The 27,992-nt window shown below is 39.2% G+C and overlaps 1 long non-coding RNA gene across 2 annotated transcripts in view; it reads left to right on the plus strand.

Moving 5' to 3' along the window:
• Positions 1-27,992, plus strand: part of LOC107206075 — a 159,902-nt gene that overhangs the window by 71,157 nt on the left and 60,753 nt on the right. For both annotated transcript variants that reach the window (XR_001522255.3, XR_001522254.2), the window contains one exon: positions 27,317-27,435. This is a non-coding gene — a long non-coding RNA (uncharacterized LOC107206075). The remainder of the gene's footprint in view (positions 1-27,316; positions 27,436-27,992) is intronic.

Genomic DNA, 27,992 nt, shown 5'->3' on the forward strand with positions numbered 1-27,992 from the left:
ATGGGCATCTGCTGTGCAGTGGCACTGTTGGTGCTGTTGTGAGACTTGAAGAAAGGGTTAATGAAGACAGCTTCCAGAAATCATGGGAGAACTGAGCTTCTGTTGTGCTGAGCCCTGTGCAAGCATAATGCACACAGTCTACATCCCCCTGTTGTTCCCAGTAATACACACACGCTCTTATAAAATTATCTTTTCACTTGTGTATTTGACAACTAGAGAGGAGGTGTTGGGGTGAATGGCGCCTGACGCTGTATGTTCACTATGAATAGCTGCAGCTCCTTCCACAGCAGTTTTCTTTATGTTTCTTCTTGTCCAAAATATCTTTTCTTTTTTTGAGGGAAGATGGAAAGAGGTGTTGGAGATAATTTTTCTGTAGTTCCTCAAATACTCCGAGTGTCACAGTGTGCCAGAGGCATGTTCCTGTAGTTTTAAGTGTATGTTGCCTGCCCTTGGAGGTGGCAGGAAAGTACAGGGATTCAAAGCCTGGTGGGAAATGATGGAATGACTCTAGGATGGAGGGAACCCAGCTGGGTACAGCCCTGCTCCTCCTGGCTGAAGTAACCAGTCCCTGGAGTAAAATAGTCTCTAAATTATGCTCCAGTTTTGTCTTAGATGGAAGTAGTTGGTTCACTTCAAAAGAAAGTCCTGGAGTAAATTAATATAATTGCAGCAAGGCGATCAGGTAGAGACTTGGGACTGAAGACTGAACTTTTTTTATGTGAGAAAGTAGATGCTGTTTAGCAGCATTTTTCTCTACCCTTTTCTAACTTACCAGCAGTAAGAACTAAGATGAAATGTAAAATACAAGGAATTATATCAGCTAATAATTTCATGACCAATAACTCGAAATTATATCAGGCTACTTGAAAAATAGCTCAAATGATGAATGTTGTGTGAATGTTCTGATTGTTTTGGCATAGGATTGTATGAATGATATTTTAAATTGTTTTTTGCTTTTGTTGGCTTAACACTGCAACACAATTTGCTTAGTAGATTCTTTGTATTTGCATACATAGATTTTTTTTTTTTTTTGCTTTACATTCAAATAGATGTAAAACAACAGTCATTGATTCTTGCTTCAACCTGATCTCCACTAACCTCAAAGGAGAGTTTATGAATGATTGGTTCTGGTGTCCCGATGCATTAGCAAGAGTAAGATGTCAAATTTAGCATATCACTGCTACTTCAACATGTCAGTTTTACTATCACTCTATCTGCGTTTGCAAGATGCATTCAAATGCAGTTTCATCTTTATTAGTTCAAAGTAGTAGAAAATTTATCTCTGAAAGAAGTCAGTGGGGCTTATTTATTTTCACATCCATCCTCCATTAAAAAGAGTAATCCAAAACAACCACTTTTTCTAGTGAGAAAAATGTTGTTCTATGTGCTGCAGATACCACATAGTGCATATTTTTCATTAATAGAGCCCTTAGCTTTAGGGCATGTGGTGCCATTTCACTATTAGGCATGAAATCTGGCAGTCTGGTGTCTCAGCCAGTAGTGGAGATGGAAAACCCAGAAGTATGGGGGATACATGTTGAAAGACAGCACATGGGATCATCCTTTGTTCTCTAACAGAGGATGGTGCACATGAACAGCAGCAATTCTGAGTAGGGAAGTCACCTTAAAAGACCTCTCCCTGCAATCAGCGATGTTAAGGTTGGTTTCTCCTTGGCATTACTTGCAGAGAAGCAGGAGCAGTGCAGGAAAGGGGAGTGTGAAGAATATGGCTGTAAAAGATGAAGTGCCTCAAAAAGAGAAAGAGAAGTGAAAACAAAATGGGAAGAACAGCAGGAGGTGGCTTCTCTATTAAGCTAAACAAATCTGGGGGCTTTGACAGCCACACATTTGTGAGGCTATAGTTCTGTCCCTGACAGCAAGAGACTTCTCCACATCACTGATGTAAAGAGATACTGGAATAATGTTTGTTTAATTGCACAGCCTCAGTAGGTAAGCATTTTTTGGCTGAGGTAATTTATGCAGAGTGGAATCCCAGTCTTCTATTAATGCAGGTGCTGGTCTCTGTTCCTATGGTTACAGTTGCAAAGAACAGCTCTCTGCTTTTAAGTTGTTTGTAAATATATAAAACTGTCATCTTGGGAACAGAAATTTCCTAAGCTTGGTACCTTCCCTGAGGTAATACTTTCCTTTAAGAACTGTTTAAAAGCAAGGTAGAGAGAGACAATTCTGCTGTTTAAACAGGAATGGAGGAAAGTATGATTTTCTTACTAGGTGAGCAGGCTCATGCAGAGACCTGGTACAGACAGCCAGGAGGGTGCAATAGGATGTTTGCTCATTTGCTGAATATTCAGTATGTCTCCTTTTCCCAGAAGTATTTCTCAGTCATAATCCTCTGGCCTCACTCCTGCTTACTGTTATTCCCATCCATACCAAAATGAGGAGCCATGGTCTATCTGTGCTGTTCCTTTCCATCCAAGGGATGGTATAGAAACCTACTTTGTACACAAGTCTGAAAAATGTTGTTCTCAGATAGTGGTAGAAAAGGAATGGTAAAATGTGCACATTAATAGAATCAGTGACAAAGTGATGAAAGGCTCAGTGAACTTCTAGCATGGTTGTACAGTGTTTTGAGAACTACAGTTTTTTTCCTCAAAATATTTAGTGTCCTTTAATTTAGATTAATAGGCTTTCCTGTGCTATAACTTTTTCTAAATCAAATTTGTTTCCAAAAGAAAATCTTATTCTTTTGAAAGCCCTTTTCTTGACTTAGAAGTCAGTCACTGAATTTTTCGCTTTTGGATTAGGCATTTTGTGAGCAAGAACATGAGCTGAAACAATGTTTTCTCTGAAAACTGATTTTGAGTCAAAAATAGAAAATAGTAGCACACTAAGGCAACTCAGTAGTGGGTTCTATAGGGAAAACATTTGATGGATAAATATATCTTGATATGCCTCTCCTAGTTTCAGAGGTTGTCTCTGCATTGAATCATAGTAATATATTTTTCTGACATGCTCTTTTGTATAGATGACCTGGCTTCATCTAAATAAAACTGGACTTTTATATTGAGGCAGTTATATTTCTGGAAAATTAGACAAATTATGATAGGGCTTATCTACGTTAACTTTCTTTCCAAATCTGAAGAAGGAATGTGGAATCTAAATGGAATTTGTCATTAGTAAAATCAGGCCTTCTATCGCTCTCTTAACAAGGGTTATATAGGATATTTACAAATGCTGTAACTTTCTAATTTTTAAATTTAATGCACATACATATACATGCACAATGCCTGCTTAGATATTTACTGAGTAGTTTCTGTCTTTATAATATACAAATTAATTTGCAATAGTAAAAAATAGAAAAATATGAACTCGGACAAAAAGGTCAAAGAAGTCTCAGTGAAGAAAGCAGTGGGGGGAAAAACCATGAGACATGAAATAGGGTGCATTAGAGCTAAGCAGTGGAGGTAGGGGAAAGAGAGAAGGATGAACCAGGATCTGAAAGGAGTAATACTTTACAAAGAATATAAGATAACTGCCTAATTGTCAACCCACATTTAAACTGTATGTTTTTGGAACTTCTAGAGTTCTGCTCTTCCTCAGTAATTCCAGTGGCTTTGAGGAACATCTAAAATTTTAGATGCATAGAGAGATCACAGGTTCTATGACTGAACCTATCAAAAATCTGTCAGCATGGGAGAGCAGGAGCTTTTGATCCTTACCTGTACAGTCGAGCTCTCTGATGATTCTGCATGTCAGTGTGTGGTAAGTGAAGCAATAAAATATAATCTGGGAGCTTCACCTCTGCTCTGCTTTGAAAAGAGAAGACTGGAACCCAGTAATTTAAAAAAAAAAAGGCTTTCTAAGAAAAACTTTGTGTGAAATGCGCTGGAAAGAATTACAAAGCATTTTAGTGCATGTGGCATTTGCAGCTCAGCTCAGTGAAATTGTAAGAGTTTCATTCTGGCTGCCAGAGAGAGTCTTTGGGACTCTGTTTCTTATCATCCAAGTTTCTTTTTCTGTTTTTGTCATCAAATGGGAAAACAAAACCCAACTTTTTTCTTGTCTTTTTCCCATTTTGTTATATATTTTTCAAACTCTTTGCATGCTGTTTTCTTGTACCAATGTCTGTGTACAACACATAGCATGCTATGACTATCATTTATGCACATCCTGAAGTACTTCCATGAATATAGATTAAGTACCAAGTTCAATAATAGAAAATTTCTATTGCTAACAAATGTCACCTACACTTGACTTCTGTTTTCTAAAAACTTCCAAAGTTTCTCTTAAATAAGCTCCAATGAAAACAAACTGAATGATTATAGACTGGATTCCCTTCAGAGTTGTTTCTGGCATGTAGGGAATAATTATAGTGTATTCAAAAAACCAGCTGCTTCCATTTGGGTAGAATATGTTATGATTTAATGAAGACAACCATCTGCCCCTGAGTAAAATCCTAATTAAACAATATATGACTCAAAACAAAATTAGCAATAAAGCAGTTAATATTTTACAAATGTTGCCTGCAAAGTATAGCAGCTAGTATGTTAAAAGCTTCTCTAAGTATGTCTGGCTTTCATGATATTTTAATAGACTTAGAGAACATGTTCACTATGTCTGTGTCTGGTAGCACCACATTTCCATGGTAAAATTTAGATTTCATAGCACAAGCTAAAGCATTGTGTTGAGAACTAATACATCCATCATGTTTTAAATTTTTTATTTTGTTTGGGTTTTTTTTCTTGTTTGTTGCTTAGCATCACATTTAATGAATTATTCTGCAAAACAGATGCAAAAGCTTCTGAAAAAGGTTGTGGACAAATGGAACAGCCTGCCTCAACACATAATTTTTGTGCCAAAGTCACATTTGTGAATGAAAACCTCCTCATTTAGCTTGTATGGCATGTCTCAGACCTGCTTATGCAACTGTGCAAAAAGACACAGAAAGATGATTAAAGGAATCTTAAAAGTGGAGTTGAGATCAGTGCAATATACGGGCCCCCATTCTCTGAAGAAAAAAAGTCATACTTCACACAGCCTAGATGCTGATGCTGAAACTACAGGCAAGCTTAGAGAAATAATAACTGGTCCTGTATGGTTAATATATTTTAAGGGAAAAGTACTTTTTTTTTTTTCTGGTCAAATGTGAAGAATGTGGACCCAGAGACTGCAGCTGAGGACATGTGCAACTCCAGCTGTTTGTTTGGATTTCTGTGCCATGGTTTTACCTCCAGAAGCATGAGACTTGATGGGAAAAAAAGAAAAAGTAAAGTGATAGAACAGGCAGGCAACACTTGTGTGCTCTGACTCACTGAGATATAAGAGGTCCTTGTGCATTGTTCAGTGAAAACAAAAAACATAACAGCACTACTGTGCATAAGCACTGCTCCATCCTGTTCATGGCATATTGCCTCCTTCCACATGTATGACCCTATTTTTTTTAAGTGCTTTCAAGAACTAGTAAAAAATATAAAGAAAACCAGAAACTATAGCTTGCTTGACATGGATATAAAATTTAATAACCCTGAGAACTCTCTCTGTCTCTTTTTTAAGCTGAAGTAACTGTCTGGTTCAAACAAAAATGGAGAAGTTATTATATTATTATGAGTGAAATTAGGTAGGCTGTTCACAAATCAGCACCTTGCCTTTTTTTCAGAGCCTTCAAAGTGGATGTAGCTAGACTGAAAACATGAAACTTACACTTCCTCTGCCGTTTCTCTGTGTCTGTTGAATGGAAGAGATTTTTCTTTGAGATTCAGAGAATTCTTGAATGGTTTTATCTTGCTCTGATCTGTGAAGCCTCTGACTTGCTGTGGCACAGCTATCTGTTACCTGGGTGATGCCACCCTGGGACAGCCTCAGGCTGACACAAACCAGCTGTAGGAGTAGGGCTCCAGCTACCAGCCAAGAAAGGGTGTGATAAGGGATCAGGACACACACCCCACACATCTGTCTTTGTTATCAAAAGTACTTATTATATGACTCAAACCAAAAGGACTTTAAAATTGTTGTTTTTGTTGTTCCTTGCTTATCTCCAGAAACTCTTCAGTGTTTTTTTTGCCCTGGACAAGAAGTCAGTTTCTTCAGTTCCTGAATAAAATGTTCCAGTTCTGTGCTGAACTGGGCTACACTGTGGAGGAATGTTTTTCAAGTCAGACATAAAGCTGTTCTCCTTTCCCCTTATAATCTTCAAATTAAACTTCAGAAAACACTGTGCATTCTCTCATTTCACACTTAAAATATACAGCAGCAGGTCTTTAAGGTAAAATCCTCTGAAAGAAAAACAGAATAATTTTCTCTTGAGGATGCTATTCTGCTGTCTCTAGGATGAGCAGCAGTTGCAACAAATCTAAAAGTTCCTCAGTAACTCAGCTAGAGGGGCCCAGTGAATAGACCCCCATCCTCTCCAGTCTGCAAGAATCTGTTCAGCTCTGTATGGAAATTTTACACTGCTTTTATTAGGCATTAAACTGCAATGCAGTTTTGAAGAGCAGAGTTACCCACATCATGTTTTCCAGATAGATGCTGAAGGGAAGCAGCTGCATGTGAGGGAAGCAGTTTTGAAGGCCAGAGACAAAGTTCTGAGGTGGTTATGCATCTCTTTCCCATTAATGACTTTGTTATTTTACTGCTTCTACTCAAATGACTTGTTCTGGTGCTGCAGATAGCCAAAATTTCTGTAGGATCATTTTTTTTCCCCTTTTTTCTCATCTTCTTTCTCCTTTAAAGTACTCAGAATTACCATAGTAAATTACTAGCTGGATGCAGCCAATACAGCAGCAGTCTTCTCTTGTACAATTTAAAATCCCTGGCTACACCAAAGCTAATCTCAGTCTTGAGACCATCTAGTTCCACCCCCCTGCCATGGGCATGGGCCCCTTGCACTAGACCAGGTTGCTCCAAGCCCTGTCCAACTTGGCCTTGAACCTCCAGGAATGGGGCAGCCCCAGCTTCTCTGGTGAACCTGTGCCAGCATCTCACCCCCCTCACAGTAATGAGTTTCCTCCTGATCTAAACCTGCCACATTTCAGTGTGAAGCCATTAGATTTGCTCTAATGTCTCTGTCAGGCTCCCAGACCTGGATGTAGCACTCCAGGTGGGGTCTTGCCAGAACAGAGTAGAGGGGGAGAATTGCCTCCCTCCAACTGCTGGTCACACCCCTTTTGACACAGCCCAGGATACATTTGATTTTTCTGGGGTGAAGGGGAAGATTGTTGAAGGGTCACATTGAGCTTTTCAGCCAGCATTCCTTCCCTTTCCTGATGTATTAGATACCTGTCAGTCACTGGCAGTGCTGAAGGTCTCTTTAGGCCTGGGTATGATTAACTTCACAATAAAGCAGATTGCAGCTTTTGTCTCAACCTTAGTGAAAATTGAAGACAAATTTTACAAACCTATTTGTGTCATGTGGGTAGGACAAGGATGTACCTGCCACGAGTTTGCAATGATTTTTGACATATAACTACAGATATGTTTATCTAGGAAAACATAAAAGCAAAATGTAGATAGCTATGTTTATCCTGTTCTTGCAGCTTTAGCTTCTGACCTTTTTCCATGACATTCCTAAGCACCTCTACTCCTGTCCTTGGCCATCTCACCATTTACTTGCATGTATAGTCTTCATTACTGATTTTAGCACAGTCTTGGCAGTTCTGGATAAACTAAGTGCCCCATGTTAATAGTTTTAGAGAAATTGGGTGCATTTCAGATATCACTTTGCAGAAGTGCAGTATGTGGCTGCCTTTTTCTTTTTAGATTTTCAACTTGGTTACGAGAATAGTGTTTTTCTGCCCTCCTGCCACAAAGGTCTGACTCTGAGCAGCTGACTGTCACTCTGTTTGTTCTCCCGTCTGAACAGAGGTGATCTGAGGTGAGGCTTTTTCACCACCGATGAAGGGGTTCAGATATACCCACAATAGAGTGGCAGAAGTATGGGGGCACCTGATTTAAAATAGACAGGGACCTTTTTTCTGCTTCAGTGAGAGGGCCAATGCCCAACAAGCCATCAGGGCAACCACCCTGACAGGAAGAACCCCTGGAGCTTCAGAGGCTGCCCAGGGTTGCACCTGCCTCCTCCCAGCGCCTGAAAACACTGCCAGGAAGGATCTGCTGCCTCTCCAGCAATCCCCAGAGCCTTTCTCCTCAGGTCCAGTTTGAATGTGGACAGGACACCTTCACCCTGACCCTTTCTCCTCAGGAGAGGTACTGGGACCATACTTGTGGGGGAGGTCACCACCTGGTCCCTGTCTCCTTGTTGTCTGTCCTGCCAGGCCTCCCTCCTGGTCTGTCTTCCCACTGCTTCCCCCTGCACCTGCCTCTCTCCTTTTTCTGTGTGTGAATGGCCACCATATTGTACTGGCCACCTGCAAGCATCTGGTGGCCAAACTTTGCTACAGGGACATCTGTCTTGGTAGGCCTCAACATGGAGGGGATAGGGTTTGGATAGGGACAGACCTGAAGGACAGTACCGTTGTGTCCTCACAGCTCTCTGCTGACAAATGCATTTTTGTCTTCTTTCTGAGGCATTGTGGAGGACTTTGTGCCTGGAGCAGTTTCTCAGGTCAGCAGGCCAAGGGCTTTCCCTTATGGTGAGACCTCTTCCCTAGAGTCACACTGAGCTGCTCTGAGACACACAAGAACCAGTCACAATGATGCTTCCCTTGTTGTGGTCATGGTCATTTTTGTGTTAACAGTGCAGATGGAACAAAAGCAGAGCTCCTAATTTGGACAGTCTGCACGGGCACGATGGGAGACGCAGGCTGTGTCCTAGACGGAGCACTGACTGGGGCCTGATGCTGTGCTCCACCAAACCAAATTAGAGCTCAGCTTGTGCAGCCAGTGCTGAGGCTGGTACCAGGGGAGGGATGTGAGGATTCAGGGTGGTATTGATATTGGATGGGAGCAAAAACTCGGGCAGGTCTTCAATCCCAGGGAAGAGAGTGGCATTGCTAAAAAAGTCCTGGCACATATGGTGGGAACTTGGGGCAGCAGCCAGGGCTATCTGTGAAAGGCATGATGAGAATTTTAAACTGGATGCTTTTAAGTTCAAGCTTTTCTTCTCCCCCTGTCATTCCCCCAGTAGCATTTCACTGTGAGTATGCTCTGTTTTCAGTGTGACTGCTGGCAAGTATTGCTTCAGACAAAACCTAACCCTCACAGTTAAGTTTTTGCATCACTAATTTCTGCACTTGAACTTGTACAGATTAGTGACTATTCCAGGTCTTAAATGTGTTGTGGTTACATTACTTCTGCTGCGAAGATTATTTAAAAATAACAGGATTTTAAATTTGGTCTAGTAGCTACTTTCAGTATGCTTCTTTTGAAGAAGATATCTGTATATGTGTATGTCTTCTCTTCTTTGCAGTTGATGAAAAGGTTTTCACACCTTGAAAACCTTTAAGTCAGACTTTAAAATCCCTTTTTTGCACTGCAAATTATGAGATGGATATTTATTGGTCAGTCTTATCTGCCTTTTGCTGGACTGTGTTTGATAATTTCTGCCTGATGTCAATAGAAAAAGCATGTAATCATAGTGTCAGTTTGCCTTTGAAAGCAGGTCTGGCTTCAGCACGCAAGACAGAAAGAGTGTGCACATATCACTCCTGACATTTTCTCAGAGGTATTACTGCCTTGATAGTTCACCTATCAAGCATTGCGAATTGTGTTTCTACTCATTGATTACTAGCTTTCCTGGGCAACTGAAAGCATTGCTAGTTATTACCTGGCATGATGTAAAATCAGTTGAATACTTTGGCAGGTACATTCTGTTAAGAAACCGTATTTTCAAGATGTCCTTAAGAGGATTTTATTTATGTCAGTTTGCTTTTATCTTATCCTTATACTGGCAGTATCTGTATTTTAGTATGTATGTATGCAGCAATGTGTCTCTGCACCAACCTACTTCCTTATTGTTATGATATGCTGTTTTGAACGGAGCATTCATAAATTATATTGGAAAGGGTTGATTAACAGAGTGATTTTATTTATCATAGTCACAAATCTTTAAAATCCAGAGGGAAGGCTTCTCAGCCAATGACGTTATAATTTTTAGTGACTTTCCTGACCAAGTTTTGGAAATCACACCTCATCCTTGAAAACCCTGAGGATTATGTATCCCCCCATCAAAAACGGCAAGGTTATTCTTCACTCATATAGTGCCAGTAATGTTCAGGGGCTGTAATCATCTTGTAGTGATCCATGTTATTAGATTTCAGTGGTCTGACAACGATTTATCAAATGCCACTTACTGTATCAAGAAGGGCAAGCAAATAAACCTGTCCTGTCCTGTCAGCCTCAGCACCAGCACGCACGCTTGCTTCCCCGAGCACCTGAGGCATGAAATCCACCAGGGCTATTTCTGATCCATCTCGCTTTTAAATAAAACCAGGTATTTCTGGAGAAAGTAATCCGCGAGCCCGTTCATCCGTGCAGGGGAGCAGTTCAGGGGGGACAGCCAGGCCACAGGTTCCCGTCTCCTCTGGCTCCTGGGCCGGTGTCCCCGGGCGGGGAGCGGCGGCGGGCAGCGGAGCAGCCAAGGGCCGGCTGCCCTCTCTTGGCCACCGTCGCTACAGCAGCCAAAAGCGGGGCTCGAAATAGCGGCTGGCGCTGAGGCGACGGGACAGCTTCAGAAGCGCCCAGAGGCTTCGCGTAGTGTCTCCGAATTGAGAGAAACGTTTATTTAAATGCAGGCCCAGGAGCTGAAGGTGCTAATCAAAACCCACAGAGCCTCTCTAGCTTGGGGTGAGACGAGTGACTCCTTGGTCTTTGTTAGTCCATCCCAACAATAGGGCTAAGGAACCCCTGCACTGTTCCTTGGGCACCATGATAAGATATCATCGGTAAGAGATACAAATGAAAGAGGCAGGGTTCCTTAGCCCGATCCCCTCCCTTTGGATCGTGTCATTTATCACAGCAGTCTTTTGCCATGGAATTTATATTTTGATGAAACACCGTAGCTAGTATTATTTCAGCAAGATTGCCTTTGAGTGGTAGCTGTGGGGTTAAGACACACATGTGCCTGCATGATAATACTGGAACTTTAGTGAGGCTTAGTGGGGAATGCCATCCAATTTCAAAGATTATTCACTTTATCAGCAATCAAACCTACCAGTTCAGGAAGTATGGTAGATCAGTCTTCTAAATAGTGGTTTCTCTGTGTGTAAAATAGAACCAGGACCAGGAGTTGGACTTGGATGATCCATGTGAGTTGTTTCCAACTCAAAATATTCTGTGATTTTGAGAATAAATGATCATTGAAACAGTATTTAACATATGAATAAAAATAGTATGGTTAAGCAAAAAAAACCTTGATCAGTTTGATCAACCTTGTAACAACCAGATAAGAATGCCTGTTAACTAATAAACTGAGACTTTAGTGAGACTTCAGCTACACAGAGTCCTTGTTATCCTACTAGAAGAAAGCATTCTACAAAAGATCCAAATTACATTTATGTGCTTGACAGAAAAATGTAATAATAACCTTTTACTTATGAAGACCAAGCTAACTACTGTTTGTAATGGAGCTCAGGTGGTTTATCCCTGCTGAGGATCTAGCCCCATCCTTTTTCTTTTTGTGAGCTAGATTTCTCAGCAATTTACTTATAAGTAAAGGGAATATGGAATATAGCAAAACTGGGTCTATGCACTGAAATTTCATCTTGCTGCTGGTCCAGTCAGGTTCTGGGTGTAAGACAGGATTGTTAAGTAGCAAACACCATGCTAGGATTTGAATGTATGCACTCTATTTTCAGCTCTCTTGCTATGTCACTTTAAATATCTCACTAAACCTCTTAACTCATAGCACTGTTATCTAAAATTTGATAATTATCACAGGCATGTCTTTGCATCTGTGTGTAAGCTGTGGTTTATGAAGCTCCCTTGAATGCCTAGTGGAAAGACACTCTTTGAAGGCTTGTTACTGGTTTGCTGTGTGACTGATACAGACAGAGCAGTTGCCATTACAAGACAGACAGCCCATACTGCTGGGGCGATGCTGGCATTGGCATGGGTACACCCCATGTTAAATTTTTTACCCTAGGCAACACTATTTGATGCTCAGAGTTTGGAATCGAGGTAAGCACTTTGTGTCTTTTGAGGAGCTGGGTGAATTTCCTTAGAATCAGAGAGCAGAATGATTCAGAACAAGCTTCAAGGCCAACAGAATGTATATGGATGTAGAGAGGAGAAAGACGGGCCACAGTGATAAAAGAGAAGCTCACAGATGAAATATCTGAGGCATCCACTGAAGAGTGGACAGCAATGAATCAGAATCAGTTGCAATGCGCCACTTCTAATGTGAGAACCCGTGATATCCTTTGAGCTGCAGCAGGAATTTAGATCCTGTTGTAACCAATTCTTGTTCCTCCTAATTAAAACCAGAATGCATTCAATACTCTAATGCAAAATGCTCATATAAATTACTTGTGTTCTTCTACTTGAGTTGACAAGTCAAAACAACCCTACATGAGAAGGGACTGCAATATGCTCTGACGGCCTTTGCACAGTGCTCATTGATAAGACAAACATTTCCTGAGATGCTTGATAAAAAACTGATCTTAAAATCCTTAATAGGCAGGACAGGGTGTGCAGGCTGCCCTTTCAAGCTACCTATTCATCTTGTATGGAGCTTATAAACAGTAGGTGACACGGTGCTATATTTTCATGTGGTTTTATTATTAGTTAACAAAACCAGGAACAATATTTGAATAGCAATTCTGTGTTTGGAAAGGTAGGCACTTTTAAGGCATATAGAGCTGACACGCCTCAAGGCTATACCTCATTAGTTTGCTTATGTTACCTAGCTATATATCTCTGGGAATGGAGTAGGTGCTTTACATACAAATAAAAGATGTGGGCGGAGGAGGAAAGAGGGCTGAATTATTCACTTTTCTGCCCTGCAGCCTGTGTAATCGTGCATGCTATGGCAAAGTGAATGTAAAATACCATAAGCAAGGTTTGAAGCTGGTGTAAGTTAGTACAGCCCTGTTGAAGTTGACAAATACTATGGGCGGCTTCTGTGAAGGCTTAGACCTGCATTATATTCACTGCTGTGAATGACTGTAAGCAATCAGGTCTGAGGTCCCAGGCCTTGTTTATACATACTAAATAAGTATAGGAAATCAGGGGGGAATGATCTGAAAGCAAAATATTATTTTGAGTTGTACAGGTTTCTAGATGTGAGCAGGTAACTGGACTCCACTTAGGCAGATAGATGTCAGCTGGCTGCTTTTGAAGAGTAGGAAAAATAGGTGTCATAAAAGAATTCCTGTTCAAGCCAATAATTATCTTTTTTTTTTTTTTTTGATATTTCATAAGCAATCTAGATTGTGAATAAAACTCTTGGTCAATGTGACAGGGGCATGGATTAGTACAGAATACTAATCTAAATACTAAATACTAAAAATGCCAGGAAAATGCATAAAAAACCAAATGCAGTTTCTGAGTTAATTAATTGTTCAGCACTGGTGAAGCAATGTAACCATTTATTAAAATAGACAAGGTTTTGTGTGCAAGTCACAGCTGAATTGCCTGCTAATTAAGAGCTAATACTCATTTAGATAATAGTCTTGTCAATAATTGTGGACAAAAGGAAGGAAAATTTTATTAACTGGAAAAAAAATGGAATTGATGACTTCTGGATATTGAAATCTGAAAAAAATTAATGAGCTTGAGTGATATTGATACTAAATGGTACCAGACACTTCCTGTTGAGTGACTATGTTCTATTAGACACCTGCCAGGACACTCTTCTCTCATCACTCATCATTATCATTGGCTAGGGTTTTATTGTGTATTTGATAATATACTTGAGGGAATGTTTAAATACACTGTGTGGGAGTAAAGAGCATGGGAATAAAAACTCAATTGCAATAATTTCTTTGTTTACCTACTGATAGAAATTCCGAACTTCATAATGTGTATCAAGACACAATTTGGAAAAATTTATCGACACCTTATTTCCAAAACTCAGTGGAGGGCTAGTCCAGTCCACATTTGGGTGTTTGGGCTCCATCCACAAAAGGCCTCAGGTCTCTCAGAACATACCTGGTGAAGTGAAGGGCTTGCAGAGAGTGATTCATTGTGGCTTTCCTGGGGAGGCACAGCAATCCAAAATGAAATGCAGAAAAAGGAGCTCCCAGTAGTAAGTGCAGAGACATTATGAAAACTATCCTTTCAATGCTGATGGCACCATCATAGTATGTTTCACACACTCATGAGCCAGGACCTTGCTTTGTTCTTTAAAAAAAACTTGGCTCTTTCAATTTACATGACCAAGAGTGCTGTTCCTGTCATGACCACCTTAAGGGATTATTTAGAGGTTGTGACTTGTCTGGAAAGTGAGATTTGCCCTTTGCCTTCCAAAAAATTATTTTTCAGATTTGTGCCTTACAGGCCAAATACCTGGGCTTTGCAGAAGTAGATTCGTGTTCTTCAGGTCAAACAGGCAAATTGCACATAGTGAGCCAGATGTCACCTTGATTGCAGGCATCAAACAGAAAACTTCATAGTTCTTTTTCTGACACACTCCTGCCATCTCCTCTGGCGAAGATTTCACTTTCCACTATACCAGACATGTTTGTATGCTTTTCTATGACCCTAGGGGTAAGCTTTGGCATATCTAATCTTAGCGATCTCTAGTGTAAACTTCAGCTTCTGAGTGAATCACTGAGATTCCCTTTATAGATAATAAGGAACAGGACTGTTTGAGCAAAGTCTTACTGTATTGAAAGCAGATGTGCAAAATAGGTTGGATGAATCCTGCCTAAAAATACGTCTTTCTCTAGAGAGCTTCAGGTAACTATCTCAAGATACACTTCTAGAGAGAAGCATGCATATCAATGACATCTATGTAAGATAAATCCCTCTCTAGATTTCAAGGTCTCCCACATCTAAAAGTCACTGAAGGAGGTAATAGAGGGTGAAAAATAGACACTGCTGTCTGTCTCCTCCAACTTCTCTGTCTCAGGCTTCTCCTTTAAAATTTGTAGAAATTATACTAACCTGTTATCAGTTGTCCTATTGAGATAACCAGAAAATGAGTTATGTTTTGTTTCTGACCTTTTTGTAGGATCAGTCTGGAAGACTACATGTCTTCTATTTTGCTTTTCTAAAAGGGCTTAATGAAGAGAATGAATCATTCTAAGTCAGTTGGAGTTAGATCAGCTTTTTGGGAAGATTTTTATGTGTTTTGCCTATTCCCTTTTTCTGAAGTTTATTCTAATATTGTTTGTGTTTGGTACAGTTTCCCCCTTATAAACTCTGAGCATAGTATAATCACAGAGAAACTGATCTCCATGTAATTCTTTTTTTTGCTTCTCCACATCTGCTGTTCATTTGCATTCTGAATGTTGTGGGTTTCAGGACTTGGACCTAGTGAACTCACAGTTAATTGACCTTGACATTGATCAGTGAGATGTGACCAGTTAATTTGACTCAAAAGCATATTTGAATGGGAAGTTTTGTTTTTCAGCATTCTTAATGGAAAAATGCAATGATACATTGCAAGATGCTGGTTGTCTTGAAAACCCATAACATTTACAAAATAAACATCAAATGTAAAGAAATAAACTAGTTGTTGACAAATTGTGACAAGGAGGAGACTTGATCAAGCTTCACTTCAAATGCTGGAAGATGCTGACTGTATCATCAAAAAGTTATGAATGTGTGTGCTGACAGAGGGATTTCAGCCCTCCATGCCTATTGCTACATAGCTTTAGGTTGCTTTTCTTCAGGTCTAGGCCAATTTTCAAGAAACGGAAACTGTTGTGCATGCAAATAGTTCTGTCAAAAAACCCTCAAACAAAACCAAAATAACCCATGTGCCTAATTCAATCTTTACAATATGGACCTTTTGGAAAATGAGTATGTACATCACAATTTTAATTTTCAAGACCTTTCCGATGAAAACCCATGTCACCACCTGTCAACAGTCTCCACATAACAAAATAATTTAATATGGAGATGTCACAGATAGCAATCTGTAGATACATCATGGATAGCCTGTTGGTGGAAAGTTGTTATTTGTCAGGCTTATTCTAATAAACACTCATTTACTTGGGTTTTGTTTGTGGTGCTCAAGCTGAGAAATGCAATTTAGCGGGATTGTTTGTTTTGCAACTTAATGCTAAATCAGGACCGAGAGGCCTTTCTTGGCAAGGATTGCAAACACTTCTGAATCCAGAGATTAAGTCTGCTTGTATCTGACTGTACTTGATAATTCTTGATTACTAGTGCTGATAAATATGAGGGCTTATCTAATGGCCATAGAGTGAGGATAAAAGTGGTAATTTGCTCAAGGGGCTTAACACTGACATCTTGAAAAGACAATCCTTGGAATGAATTCAGCCATATACTCATGTCAGGGCCATCTATTGCTTTTTATTATAACTTCAAAACCCCACCGCTTGAAATCACCGAATCATCAGTGTTGAAAGAAGCCTTCAAAACTATCTTTCCCAACTGTTTACCATAACTACCCCTAAACAATAATAAATGTGCAAGTGCCACATCCAGATGCCTCTTTGAACACTTCCAGAGGCAGTGACTCTACCATTTCCCTGGGCAAGTAATTTCAATGCTTAAACCTTTTGACTGGAAAATAAAAATAAAAATCTAGTACCTAATCTGAACCTCCCCTAAACTAAATTTGAGTCTATTTCTTCTTGTCTCTTCACTTGATATGTGTCAGAAGAGACTGACCCCTACCTTGCTGCAATGTGTTTTCAGGTGGCTGTAGAGAGAATATAAAGTGCCTCCCCAAGCCTCCTTTCCTCCAGGCTAAACAGCCCCAGTTCCCTCAGCTGCTCCTCATCAGAGCTGTGCTCCAGACCCTTCCCCAGCTCTGCTGCCCTTCTCTGGACACACTCCAGCCCCTCAGTGTCTTTCTTGTCTTGAGGGGCCCAGAACTGAACACAGGATTTGAGGTGTGGCCTCACCAGTGCTGGGTACAGGGGGACAATCCCTGCCCTGCTCCTGCTGGCCACACTACTGCTGGCACAGACCAGGATGCCATTGGCCTTCCTGGCCACAGCTGGGCACAGCTGGCTCATGTTCAGCTGCTGTCAAATGGCACCCCCAGGTCCTTTTCCACCAGGCAGCTTTCCAGCCACTCTGCCCCCAGCCTGTAGTGCTGTGTGGGGCTGTTGTTACCAAATGTTTTAATAAATTTTGTCTTGAACAGTATAGAGGATCTATGTAAACGTTGCTCATATTTATATAAAGACATCCAAGCCATTGCTAGGAAGAATGTATTATCTAAAGATGGGAAAAATTGAATTGATGATGATATTAATGTTCATAACTGTAAAGATTATCAGGAATAAGTTTACTAAGATTGTGGGGACATAGTCCAAGCTCATGAATTGTCCATTGGATCAGAAATCCTAATATCAGGTCAATTTTGTTTTCCTGTATTTGACCACATTTGTGTTAAGTGTGGAAGTTCTCGTTAGGTATTTTTATAGAGACTGTGCGCATACAATAATGTCCAGTAAAACTAATAGCCTCATAAAGTCTGTGACCAAACATTCTGAAATTTTCTTTGATTTATGGACATGAACAATCAACAATCTTAAAACTTACAACAAACTTCAGTGCAATTCTCTCACAGTTTATTCAGTGTGAGAACAAAACTTTACTAAGTGCTTGAGATGCATGTGGTCTGTCTCAGCCTTTGTCTCTCATCAGGTTCATCAAAGCTTTTAGGAGATACAGAAGCTTTTTGATGAAAAGCAGATTTGGACTGGAGGATGATACTGAATTTTGATTTTTTTTTTTTTAATTTTTTTTTTTTTGCAATCCTGAAGTTTTTTTAAAGCAAAGTGGCTTTTAACAAAGAAGAAAGAAAAAAAAAAAAAAAAAAAGGTGATTGTAGACAGTTTAAAGTAGAGCATCTAGACAGAAAAAAAAAAAGTATTTCTTTTCGTTCCTCCAAGCTGTTAAAAGCACCTGGTAGCTGATGAACCTTTCAGTCTAGCAGGGAAGTAGAAGTTCAGCATTTAACTGGAAATGTCATGCAAGTGTCAGATTCTTTTGAGGTGTCTCACAGCTTTTACCTACAGTCTGGCCTAGCCCTCTTCATGAGATGGTGATGGCTCTGAAAGATATTAATGTTTTTATTTTTGTTATCAAGAAACTTTCCCTCCCTTTCACTGCTAAGTTAAAAATAAAGACAAGGAAAACTAGCCAAGCAGTTCTCTCTCTCCTCCTAAATCACTTTGATGTTTGTTGTTCCAAACAGGCTTATTTTCCAGCTTTGCCTGGCTGTTTGGTAGGCTGGTAAAGAGATGAAGGATGTTTAAAAAAGTGGCTTTTGCAGCATGAGACTCAAGGCAAAAAAGCACTGAAAACTTCTTTTAGGCTGTTTCCTCTTGGATTACTGAACTTTTTTCAGTATTTGGACAGCTCTTTCTCAGAGGCCATTTTACAATGATTTAGGGATGTCTCTGCCAGGGTCACCTCACTCCATTTTCACATTTGTCCTAACAGCTTCACCACCCCCCTGTATCCTACTGCAGCTCAAATCTCCATGTAGAATACCCATAACTGCCTGTCTCTCACCTTTATCCTTTTAGGTTTTGTCTGTTCAACAAAACTCCTCCCTACTATTTCACTCCTGGCTCTTGGTCTTTTATCTTCTGGTTGTCCCTAGACAAATCCCTAGACAGTGAATCGCAAAATCAAAAAGGGGAAGTGAAATGCAAAAATAGGGTGCCTGGATAGTTTATGCTTTGGGGAATGGCTCCATCAGAGCTTGTTTTTGTGCAGTCTCACCATGGAAAGTAGGCAGGAGTTGGGTGCTTCATGTCAGTCCAGTACATTTGATCCAGGTCTGAAACCAGAACCTGGCTAGCACTCAACCACTTCTCTGCCCTCCTCCTCCTCTTGCTGCCAAATGCAATAATTTTCTTTCTTGAAAGCTACTGATCATCTTGCTTCAGTCCAATGGCCTTCAGGAAAACAGTGAATTTCAGGCATGTGGTCAGAGAAACTCCTTCATTTTCTCATCAGTTTTTGCACTGACTGTAGGAGGGCAACAAAACCACTGCACTTTTCTTTTTCAAAGAAGGCACCTAGCTGGTAGTGCCCTCAAACACCTCAGCCTTTTAGAGAAAGAAGCCAAAAGCATAATAAACACACCAAAATCATAAATCCATTGCTATCATAGAGCTTGCTGTTACAGAGCTTAGTTGGCTTGCCTGTGCATAGCTAGTTGTTTTCTTTCTGCATAGCAGCATGTAATTAAAATATTCATATGCAGATTGCAGCCTGTTTAGGGCTGAAGGCTGCTAGATGCTGAGTAAAATGTGAGTAGTGCTGAGAGATTTCAGCTGCCAGGGAAGAGAGAGGATGCTCAAAGTAGTCTGAGTTGGCCAGCATCTGGCAGACTGCCTTAACATTGATTTGTTCTTATGTTAAGATAAAACTGGCAAGGAACAGGAAAGCAGTTTAGGGCTCAATTAACAAACAGCCTTTAAAAAATGTATTTCACTTTCTGCCTTAGGCTTTGCCTTAGGGCTAGCCCTGCTCACAGAGCTAAGACTAAGAGAGAAAAACTGCTTATATACATAACAGCCTGTAAACACTTATCCCCTCTATAATAAGGGCAATTCAGAACATCTCAGTGTCAGACACTCTGGTACGGGAATCAATCAGGCTGGTATTAGGTCAAATTATTCAGTAAAGTAGCTAAGATTGACCTGGAAAAGGTTTGTTTGTTTGTTTGTTTGTGTGTTTGTTTAAAATTTTCATGGTGTTTGAACTGGAAAAAATAAAATAGTATCTTTTGAATTTGGGCATAAAGTAGGCAGGACTGAAGAAGTTATATGGCACAAGGAGATTGTTGCTTTGTCCTGGTCATGGAGAATATTGTGGTGGAAGAAGTTAAGTTGGGTTGATGCTGTTGATGTTGTATATATTATGCAAATGTAATATGCTGGACATATCACATTAGATAAATATATTAATTATGGCAGTGGCTACATCTTTTCTGTTGCACTTCTCAAAGGTGCAGAGGGCCTATGCTGTAACTGGGGGTAGCTTTGATTAAGTCACTTGTGTGTTCTTACAAAGGTTTATGTTATGGCAAAGAAGAATGCTGTTTTTGAGAAGTATTTTTGGGAAAGCAGTGGGAGTCATCTCTGCAGAATGACTGTGACTGGGGCCATGGTATGGTGATCCACCTTCTAGGAGTTACTGCCTGGAGAGAGGATGTCCCACTGCTGCTCTCCCTATCTGCAAATCATCTAGGAGACTGGGGATTTGAAATTCTTCGATGCATTACAATTCTTTTATTCCTTTAATAGGGTCAACAGCCATACCTTCCCTGGATGAATTTTCTGAGGTTTTGCAGATGTCTCTGTGTAGAAGTTAAAAGCTAAATCAAAAAAATGGCAAGACAAATATCCATCTGGTTTATCTTATTAAGTTTATTTCTGATTATCTGACTTTATGAGACCTTTTTGCCTTTCCTTCAAGGCAGGTATTCAAATTCAGGTGGTATCAAGAGAGAATATTTCCTTCTAGAGCAATGTTATTCTACATTCTGTTTGTCTATACAGTTTCCCTAAGTTGCTATGGCAATGCTGATAAGGAGATATTTTGCCCTTCTATGTATTTGTTTTTCATTTTGGAGAGTAGAGTAGAGAAAGTAGAGAAGTAGAGAAAGAGTGTGTCTGATCACACACTTGCTTTGTTCCCTTTGGAGAAAGGTGCAGAGTAATATTTTCAATTAAGCTGATTCAAGGTTTATTAGCACTGTAAAAACCCTGGTTTTGCTGCCCAAATAATTGAGCTTGGGCTAGCTTATATTATGGGGAAGAAAAAGATAGCAGAAAGGATATGGGAAAAGATGTTGCACAGTGAGATAATGAGCTTTGGAGAGCCAGACTTGCTTGTTTTGCTTCTGCCAGGGCAACAGGATGCAGGTACTACCTTTGGGAAGAAGACACACCACCTCTTTAGCAAGAGAAGCCACAAGAATTGGCCCTCAGGAGTCAGGCTACCATAATTCTGAGCAACTCAGCCAATTGGCCTCAAAGAACCACAACAATATCATTGCATTCTCTCTTTCTTAATGGGAGCTTCTTTTGCTGAACTTACACGAAAAGCACAGCATGGGATGTAGGCTGAGGAATGACAGATGCTGCTCTGCTGCTCTCTGTTCACTGCTCATGTTCAGATCTGTAACAAGGAGATGATCCAAGGGGGATGGTAAAAGGAAAAAAAACATTCAACTAGCCTTTTATAAAGGTTAGACAAAATATCATATTAGAATGTTTGGCTTTGGGTTGGTTTTGGTTTTTTTTTGTTTTGTTTTAATTTCATATCAGCTGCAAAAGTTGAGGCTCGAAAATAAGGATGATATGTTATTTTTGTACGTCTGAAGAATCCCTTTGAAGGTTAATTTATCATAAGCTTGTAAAGGACGTGCCTTTTTCATGAAAAGTTGAATAGTATCCATAAACAAGTACAGGATCTCTTAATTGTATCCAAGTGATAGTAGCTGATATAGATAGATAAAATGCTTTAATAAATAACATGAGCAACTAGTTCTTGAAACAAAATTCTTTTGCAATCAGACAGTGCTTTTTTTATATTCATTCTTGCTAGGGAATTGAAACTGCAGTTGTTATCTACATTATGTATATTCAGTTTTGCAATGCAAGTTTAATTTTATTTCTTGAAGAGGTCTGATATGAAAAAATACAAGAGTATTTAAAATTTCTCCTTGAAAATCCATTCAGATTTTAAAAAACAGTCACTATTAAATATTACACTTGGTTAAAGATAGTAGTTTTTCATCTTTGCTGAGACTGGGTTTTTCCCTGTAGTCCAGAATACTTGAGTGCTTTGTCTTCTGTGGGGCTGAAGTCCTTTATTTTCTTACCAAGATATATTTTAATGTGGCACCTGCTGCTGTTATTGGAAGTCTTGGAAGACTTCACAATCTAGTTTTAAAGACACATAAATTAACAGGGATATTGTCTAATTTTTTTTTCTCTCAGGTTTGTTTCATTGTCTATCCCTATCATTTAATATCTTAAGATGACAGGGCATTAAAATTTGTTTGTGTGATACCTGGTAGACCTGAATTCAGGTGGAATCTCTCAGCATTATATTCATCATAATTAGCCATTGGTGTTGCATCAGCAGGAACAAGTCTTCTGAACAACTTTCAAACACTCCTGTGTCTTGCAGCCCTTTCAGTCATAGACTGACTACCTTATATTTTGTTAATCACGTAGAGATGTTGCGGATCTTTATCTGTAATGCCTTTTTCAGCTCTGCCTTTCAACTCATTCCTTTCCTTTATCTTCTTTTTTCTGCCTTTCTATTCTACTCTGCATGTCTATTTATCCTTTCTCAAATAAATAGTTCACAACTTTTTGTGGTATATTCCACAGAGTCCCAGCTGACAGTCTGTGTTTGGCATAAATGAGTGGAACTTGTGCAATTGGAAAAAAATCCTGACTGGGTTTAGGTGGAGTTTGTGGTATAGATAAAGACCAAACTGGCTTGTTAAGTTGTGTAAAGTCTCCAAAATTCAGTGCTGGATAAGGAAAGGAGTGGACAAAAAGGAAATCTTTTTGGTATTTTAAAAGAATTTCAGCTAATCATTTGGTACCTTGATGTTTCCAAATACGGTCTCATTTATAAATCAGAACTGCAAAAATTCTTGCAAATGAGTGAGGCTTACAAAGAAAAGAATCATTACAACATTTCAGGTCCTTAAGAAATGATGTCTGCTGAGTGTGTGGCTGAGGATGAACTCATAGTTATAAAACACAGTTTGTAATCATAATCTGTGATTCTTTTCTACCTGTACCCCAGACTGCTTGTAATTCACTTAATTTCTCCCTTTCTCAGAGGCTATAGCAATACAAATTCTTTGCCATGAAAATAAAATTATAAATCACAATTTGTTTCTCTTGAAAAGCAGTGTAGTATCCATTTTTTGAGAATCAATTTGGGAATCAAGGAGTGAAAATACTTTTTCCTCTTCCTTTCTTTTTCTGCTTCTCATAAGAAATATTTGCACTCCTGACCCCTCTTCCATCCTCCTCATGTTTTAGTTACTTGTCAGTAAATAAATTCTTGGATACAGCAATATTTCATGCACTATCTTCAGCTTCTCTGCAATTAATATTCTGTCCTGTCATTTAAGTCCAGTCCAGTGTTCCCAATGTCAAACTCTTTTTTTCTTCAATATGACCAGCATGGTAGCATATGTCTCCACATTGAGCCCCACTGCCAATTCTGGAGGTATCTCCCATTAATCAAGAGGGCTACTTTGTCATAGTGTAGCTAAAGTTATCACCAAACTTTAAGTACAAAGTTTGAATAGTAATGACTCCTCTTTTGTTAAATGGAGTTAACACAGTGAATAGCTTCCCTGATGGGTTATTGTATTAGTCTTTCAGAACATTGACTGATTTGTTTTTATTACCATGAAAGCTTTTGTCTTATGAAAATTACTTGCCATGAAAGCTTTTGTCTTATGAAAATTACTTGAGACCACAGGTCAATGTTTTTCATGTCACATCTCTATAAAAAGTACATTGCTTTATTATACTTCAGTCACTGCAACCTGTACGTTACTTAAATTTATTTGTCATGATACCACTGCCAGTCTGCCATTAAATTGTTAAAGGATTTTCAGGAAATATTGTTGCAGTAACCTTTAGAGGAAGACATATGGAAATGGACTATATCTGTTAATTAACATTTCGAACTGCAAACTTTCCAAAGTATAAGGCCTGGTATGAATCACTACACATGAGCAGAATACTTAGAGGGGTGATGATCATGTTTTTCACAATATGATCCTTCAAGTTCAAATTGCCTATCTATCTATTTAAACTAGGAGACTAAACTGTTAAAGAACAAAAATTAAGTCTAGAGAAACATCAAAATATACTTCTCTCTTCTGTCCATCCACACCCGTATCAGAAATAAAATGGCCTGTGATTCTTGTCTGTCTCAACATTTAAAAATTGCAGCTCACAGAAAGAAAACAGAGAGCATAAGGGATGCATAAGAAGGAACCCATAGGAAAAGCTCCTGAGGTGTTTCAGGTTAAGCTGAACCAGGGATCCCAAGTGTTGGATACATCACACTCTCCACTGGAGAAGGTGCTGACAGAGAAGATTGCTATCTCTGAGCCAACATGCTGCGATGCTTCACAGACATGTCCTGGGAATAAAAAATTGGACTTGCATACATATAAATTGAAGCTGGGGAGGATTAAGCTTTCCTGCTCCAGACATTGTCATCTCTAACAAGACTGGTATGTTGAGGGATATTTAGAACATAAATTGTTCATACTTCAGGGCTGGTCAGAATTCCTGAAGCTGCAGTTCTTAATGCTGATCCCGTAGTACTGTAAGTACCTGAAGATGACGGAATCCAGCACAGTTGAAGAAAGAGTCTCACTGCTTTTCTGCTCGTTAAGTTTTCATCTACATTGATTCCCTGACTTGGTATGGTGTGGGGCTGCCTAAATCCCTGTAGCAGCATAAACTAGCATTGAAACATGCTGGATTTTTGAAGGTGGCAGAGACTGGGAGCTGTGTGCACTAAAACAGGTTTGGAGTTATAGTGGGAGGATGTCCCAACAGGAGGGTGCTGGCAACATGGAATAGGAATAAAAATAGAGCGAGGTTGAAGCAGGACATGTACTTGTAGCCCATGCAAGCAAGCTTAGGTGAAAATATACACAGATAAGTGTGATATGTGTGAAAAACAAAATGAGAGACAATGAAAGGAAATCCACAGGCTAGAGAAGACAGATTTGTTTGCTCTGAAAGGAATGATGTTGTCCATCAAATCTGGAAGAAACCCCCAACTTTGCCAGGATTGACCCACCTGACCCCACTGCATGTAAGCCCAGAGCTGCACAACAATCTAAAAATGAAAGGGGTCAATTGAATACAAGCTTTTTCCCCTGTGGACATTAAAGTAACTTGAGGAAATTTAAAATTTGTGGTGAACTCAGACAAAACACTGATAGCTAAATCAAACCTTTTGTACTTTCCCAAGCAGCAGACTTCATAGATGGCACTGTGAATTCTGGTTAGGTACGTGAGGCTAGGCTATGTGGCATGTGAGGTATGCTCACAGCACCTCTCCAAGTATTAGCTTGTTTTCATTCTGGGTTATTGCCTGGCACAAACAGTATAAAACAGGTTGCAGGAACTCTATAATCAAGCTTAAAATATTCAGAGAATACAGTTGTGGAATTACATATTTGAGAGGAAAAACTATTAAAATACTAGAAATATAGGATGCCAATATAATTATTGTTTCCATTTTTCCATTATTTACTGTTGTCTCACTAGGAGAAAACCAAAACAGAGGCCTTGGAAAGAACTGTAGTGTATCTTTCTTGCAGGTTGCTTCTCATTACAGTGTATTTCAGCATCCAAAATTACATTTCTGGAAAGGTCCTTCCTACTTCATCTGCTAGTTTCATTAGAGTTATTCTTTTTCATTACTGCTTATAAACTTAGGGCTACACAAGAGGTCTCACAATTTCTTGCTTTTCCGAAAGCAGTGTCTCTATGAAACAAATGGGTATGACCACAAGTTTTTCTTGAATTTTGGGGTAACAGTAAGCTCCTAACTTGTTTAAGTATTTGAATTTTTCACTTGGTTTGGATGAAATAAAATAGAGTGTAACACAGACATGGAAAAAGAGAAATTGCTTTAAGGAATATTCCAATGCAGTTCACTAACCATTAAGTATTGTTCTACTTTTCTGAGCTTAAATCTCTACTGACATGAATCTTTTATATCCTGCAGTGCAAGTTGTACTACTTGGATAACTAATACAGTTAAAGCAGTGGTTTCATTAGACCTGAGAAAGTTTGGAATTGGTTGTGGTTGTTGAGCAATTGAGTTTCCACTTTGTGGCAGTGGAAAGATTTTATATTTTAATAAACAAATATTCTTGAATTTATTCCTGAACTTGATTATAGCCATCATTGGTTTAAAAAAAGAAAAAAAAAAGAAAAAGTAATTTGAAATGTATTTTTGAGACAATTTAGAGGTATTTAGAGCAATTTAGAGGTATATTATCTGTGTAGTAGTACATGTTTGTTCCTCTTTTTATTTGAGTTTATTAGCATGGAAATTAGAATTAATGATGTTAAATGAAATGAGCAGACAATGACAGAAGAATAAAGGGGAATTGTGATAGTCACAGAGGCAGTTCTAGCAAAACCCTGGCCAAATGTTTTCTACATATATACCATAATGTGCCAAATTCAGCAACTCTTTGCAGAAATTATGTCTACTGAAATATGACATGGTTTACCTGGGGTAGGACAAAACAAAACTGTTGAACATTTTATTTTTTTATAAAGCATACTTTGGCCTACCGTGAAATAAATCACATTTTTATCCCAAAATGGGCCCAAAAGATATGCATTTGTTTTGCTTAGAATTCCAAGCTGATACTTTGATGGACTTCATGAGGTTTCTGCTGTCCTGCTTCCTGAGTTAAGGTCCCTATGTATTGGATTGTGGCTTGGTATCTGTTGTAGCCATCATTCCCCTAAAATGGACATATGTTAGCCTTGTTTCTACTCATTAGGGCCCTCCTCTGACTGCTGCAGTCTCTCCCAGCTGACAGGCAGTAACCTCACAGTCATGTTGGGCACTTCTGTGGACAAAAAGGAGCCTCTTACACTGAGGATGTCCAGTCTGTAGGCAGTTCCTGGACTACTGCTCCCCTGCTGATGGTTGCCCCTCATCTTTGCAGAAACACAAAGGTCCAGAAGCAGGTTTTGTCTGTGAAGACAAAGGCAAAAAAGGCATTTAACCTTTTCACTGCTAGTTCTTCTCTTCCCTTCAGCACACCCATTTTTGCACCCATTTTTTGTCCTTTTGCAGGCTCATGGGAGAATACCTCTTTGTGAAATCTTTGAGCATCAGATGATTTTGTCTTTCCTGATTTTGTCCCAAAATATTAAGTTGTAATTGCTTTGCTCCCTTTTCTTGCTTAAATTCCTTGTACATTCACATTTTGCCTTTTAGCCATCATCAGTGACATCAGGCTTCCTAAGCCAACTAACACTTCTCTTTTTACCTGTTTTTGAGTTCATGGTGTTCTTCCTGTTGAAAATATCCTATAAATAACATCTTGTGTACTCTTTTTCTCATAAATGGATAGATTGGAAAAGAGGAAATAGTCTGGAAAAGAAAATTTCAGTACAAGCAGTATGCAAAAGTTATTAACAGAAAGTGTAGGGCTACAGTCTTTAGCAAAAAATGTTTTACTACTGTTGATAAACTGAACTATTTTTTCTTGGTCAGTTTGTTTGTTATTAATCTCTTCTCTCCCCACTACTCATAGGTAATGAATACTGTGTATCCAGACAGCAATAAACCTTCAGCTGCAGACCACTGACAGAAATCTATAGAGCACCAGTTTGGGAAATCTCAGCTTTAAACTCTAAATGATTCAACATTTGTGTAAGTCAGACACGTTCTGCTATTATGTAACTAAATAATTTTATATCCATGTTCATTTTAATGCTAAGAGGTTCAGACAGTGTATGAACTGTTTACTCTTGCAAATTGTCTCCCTAATAATTAGGTGATAAAATGGAAAGTGCTTGTGAATTCTAGATATGTCCTTAAAATGTGCAGGAAAAGCTGTGTACTGTTTGCAGGCTGTTAAAGAAATACTTGCTACAGTGACATATTTTGTAGTTCTTACATGGTTTGGTTTGGGTTCTTTTTTGTATGAAACCAGCTTAAAACAATATTGTTAAACAACTAAGGTCCTATTATATTGGTATTTAAGGCAAGGTTCAGATATTGTTTAATAATGAAAATGGCATGTTGAAAGTACAGAGCTGACAAACACTCAGAGAATGTTTTTTTTTTCCCTAACCAAGTTGAGTATTTCAGGCAAAGACAAATACTGGTATTTAAATTTTTACTTCCTCTGTTGTTCTTCCCTTTTTTACTTTACAATGAGAGATACTATGGAAATGGAGAAGTATTACAAGGGGGGACAGTTTTGA

This window comes from Parus major, chromosome 5, assembly GCF_001522545.3.
Source record: "Parus major isolate Abel chromosome 5, Parus_major1.1, whole genome shotgun sequence".
Classification (NCBI taxonomy): domain Eukaryota; kingdom Metazoa; phylum Chordata; class Aves; order Passeriformes; family Paridae; genus Parus; species Parus major.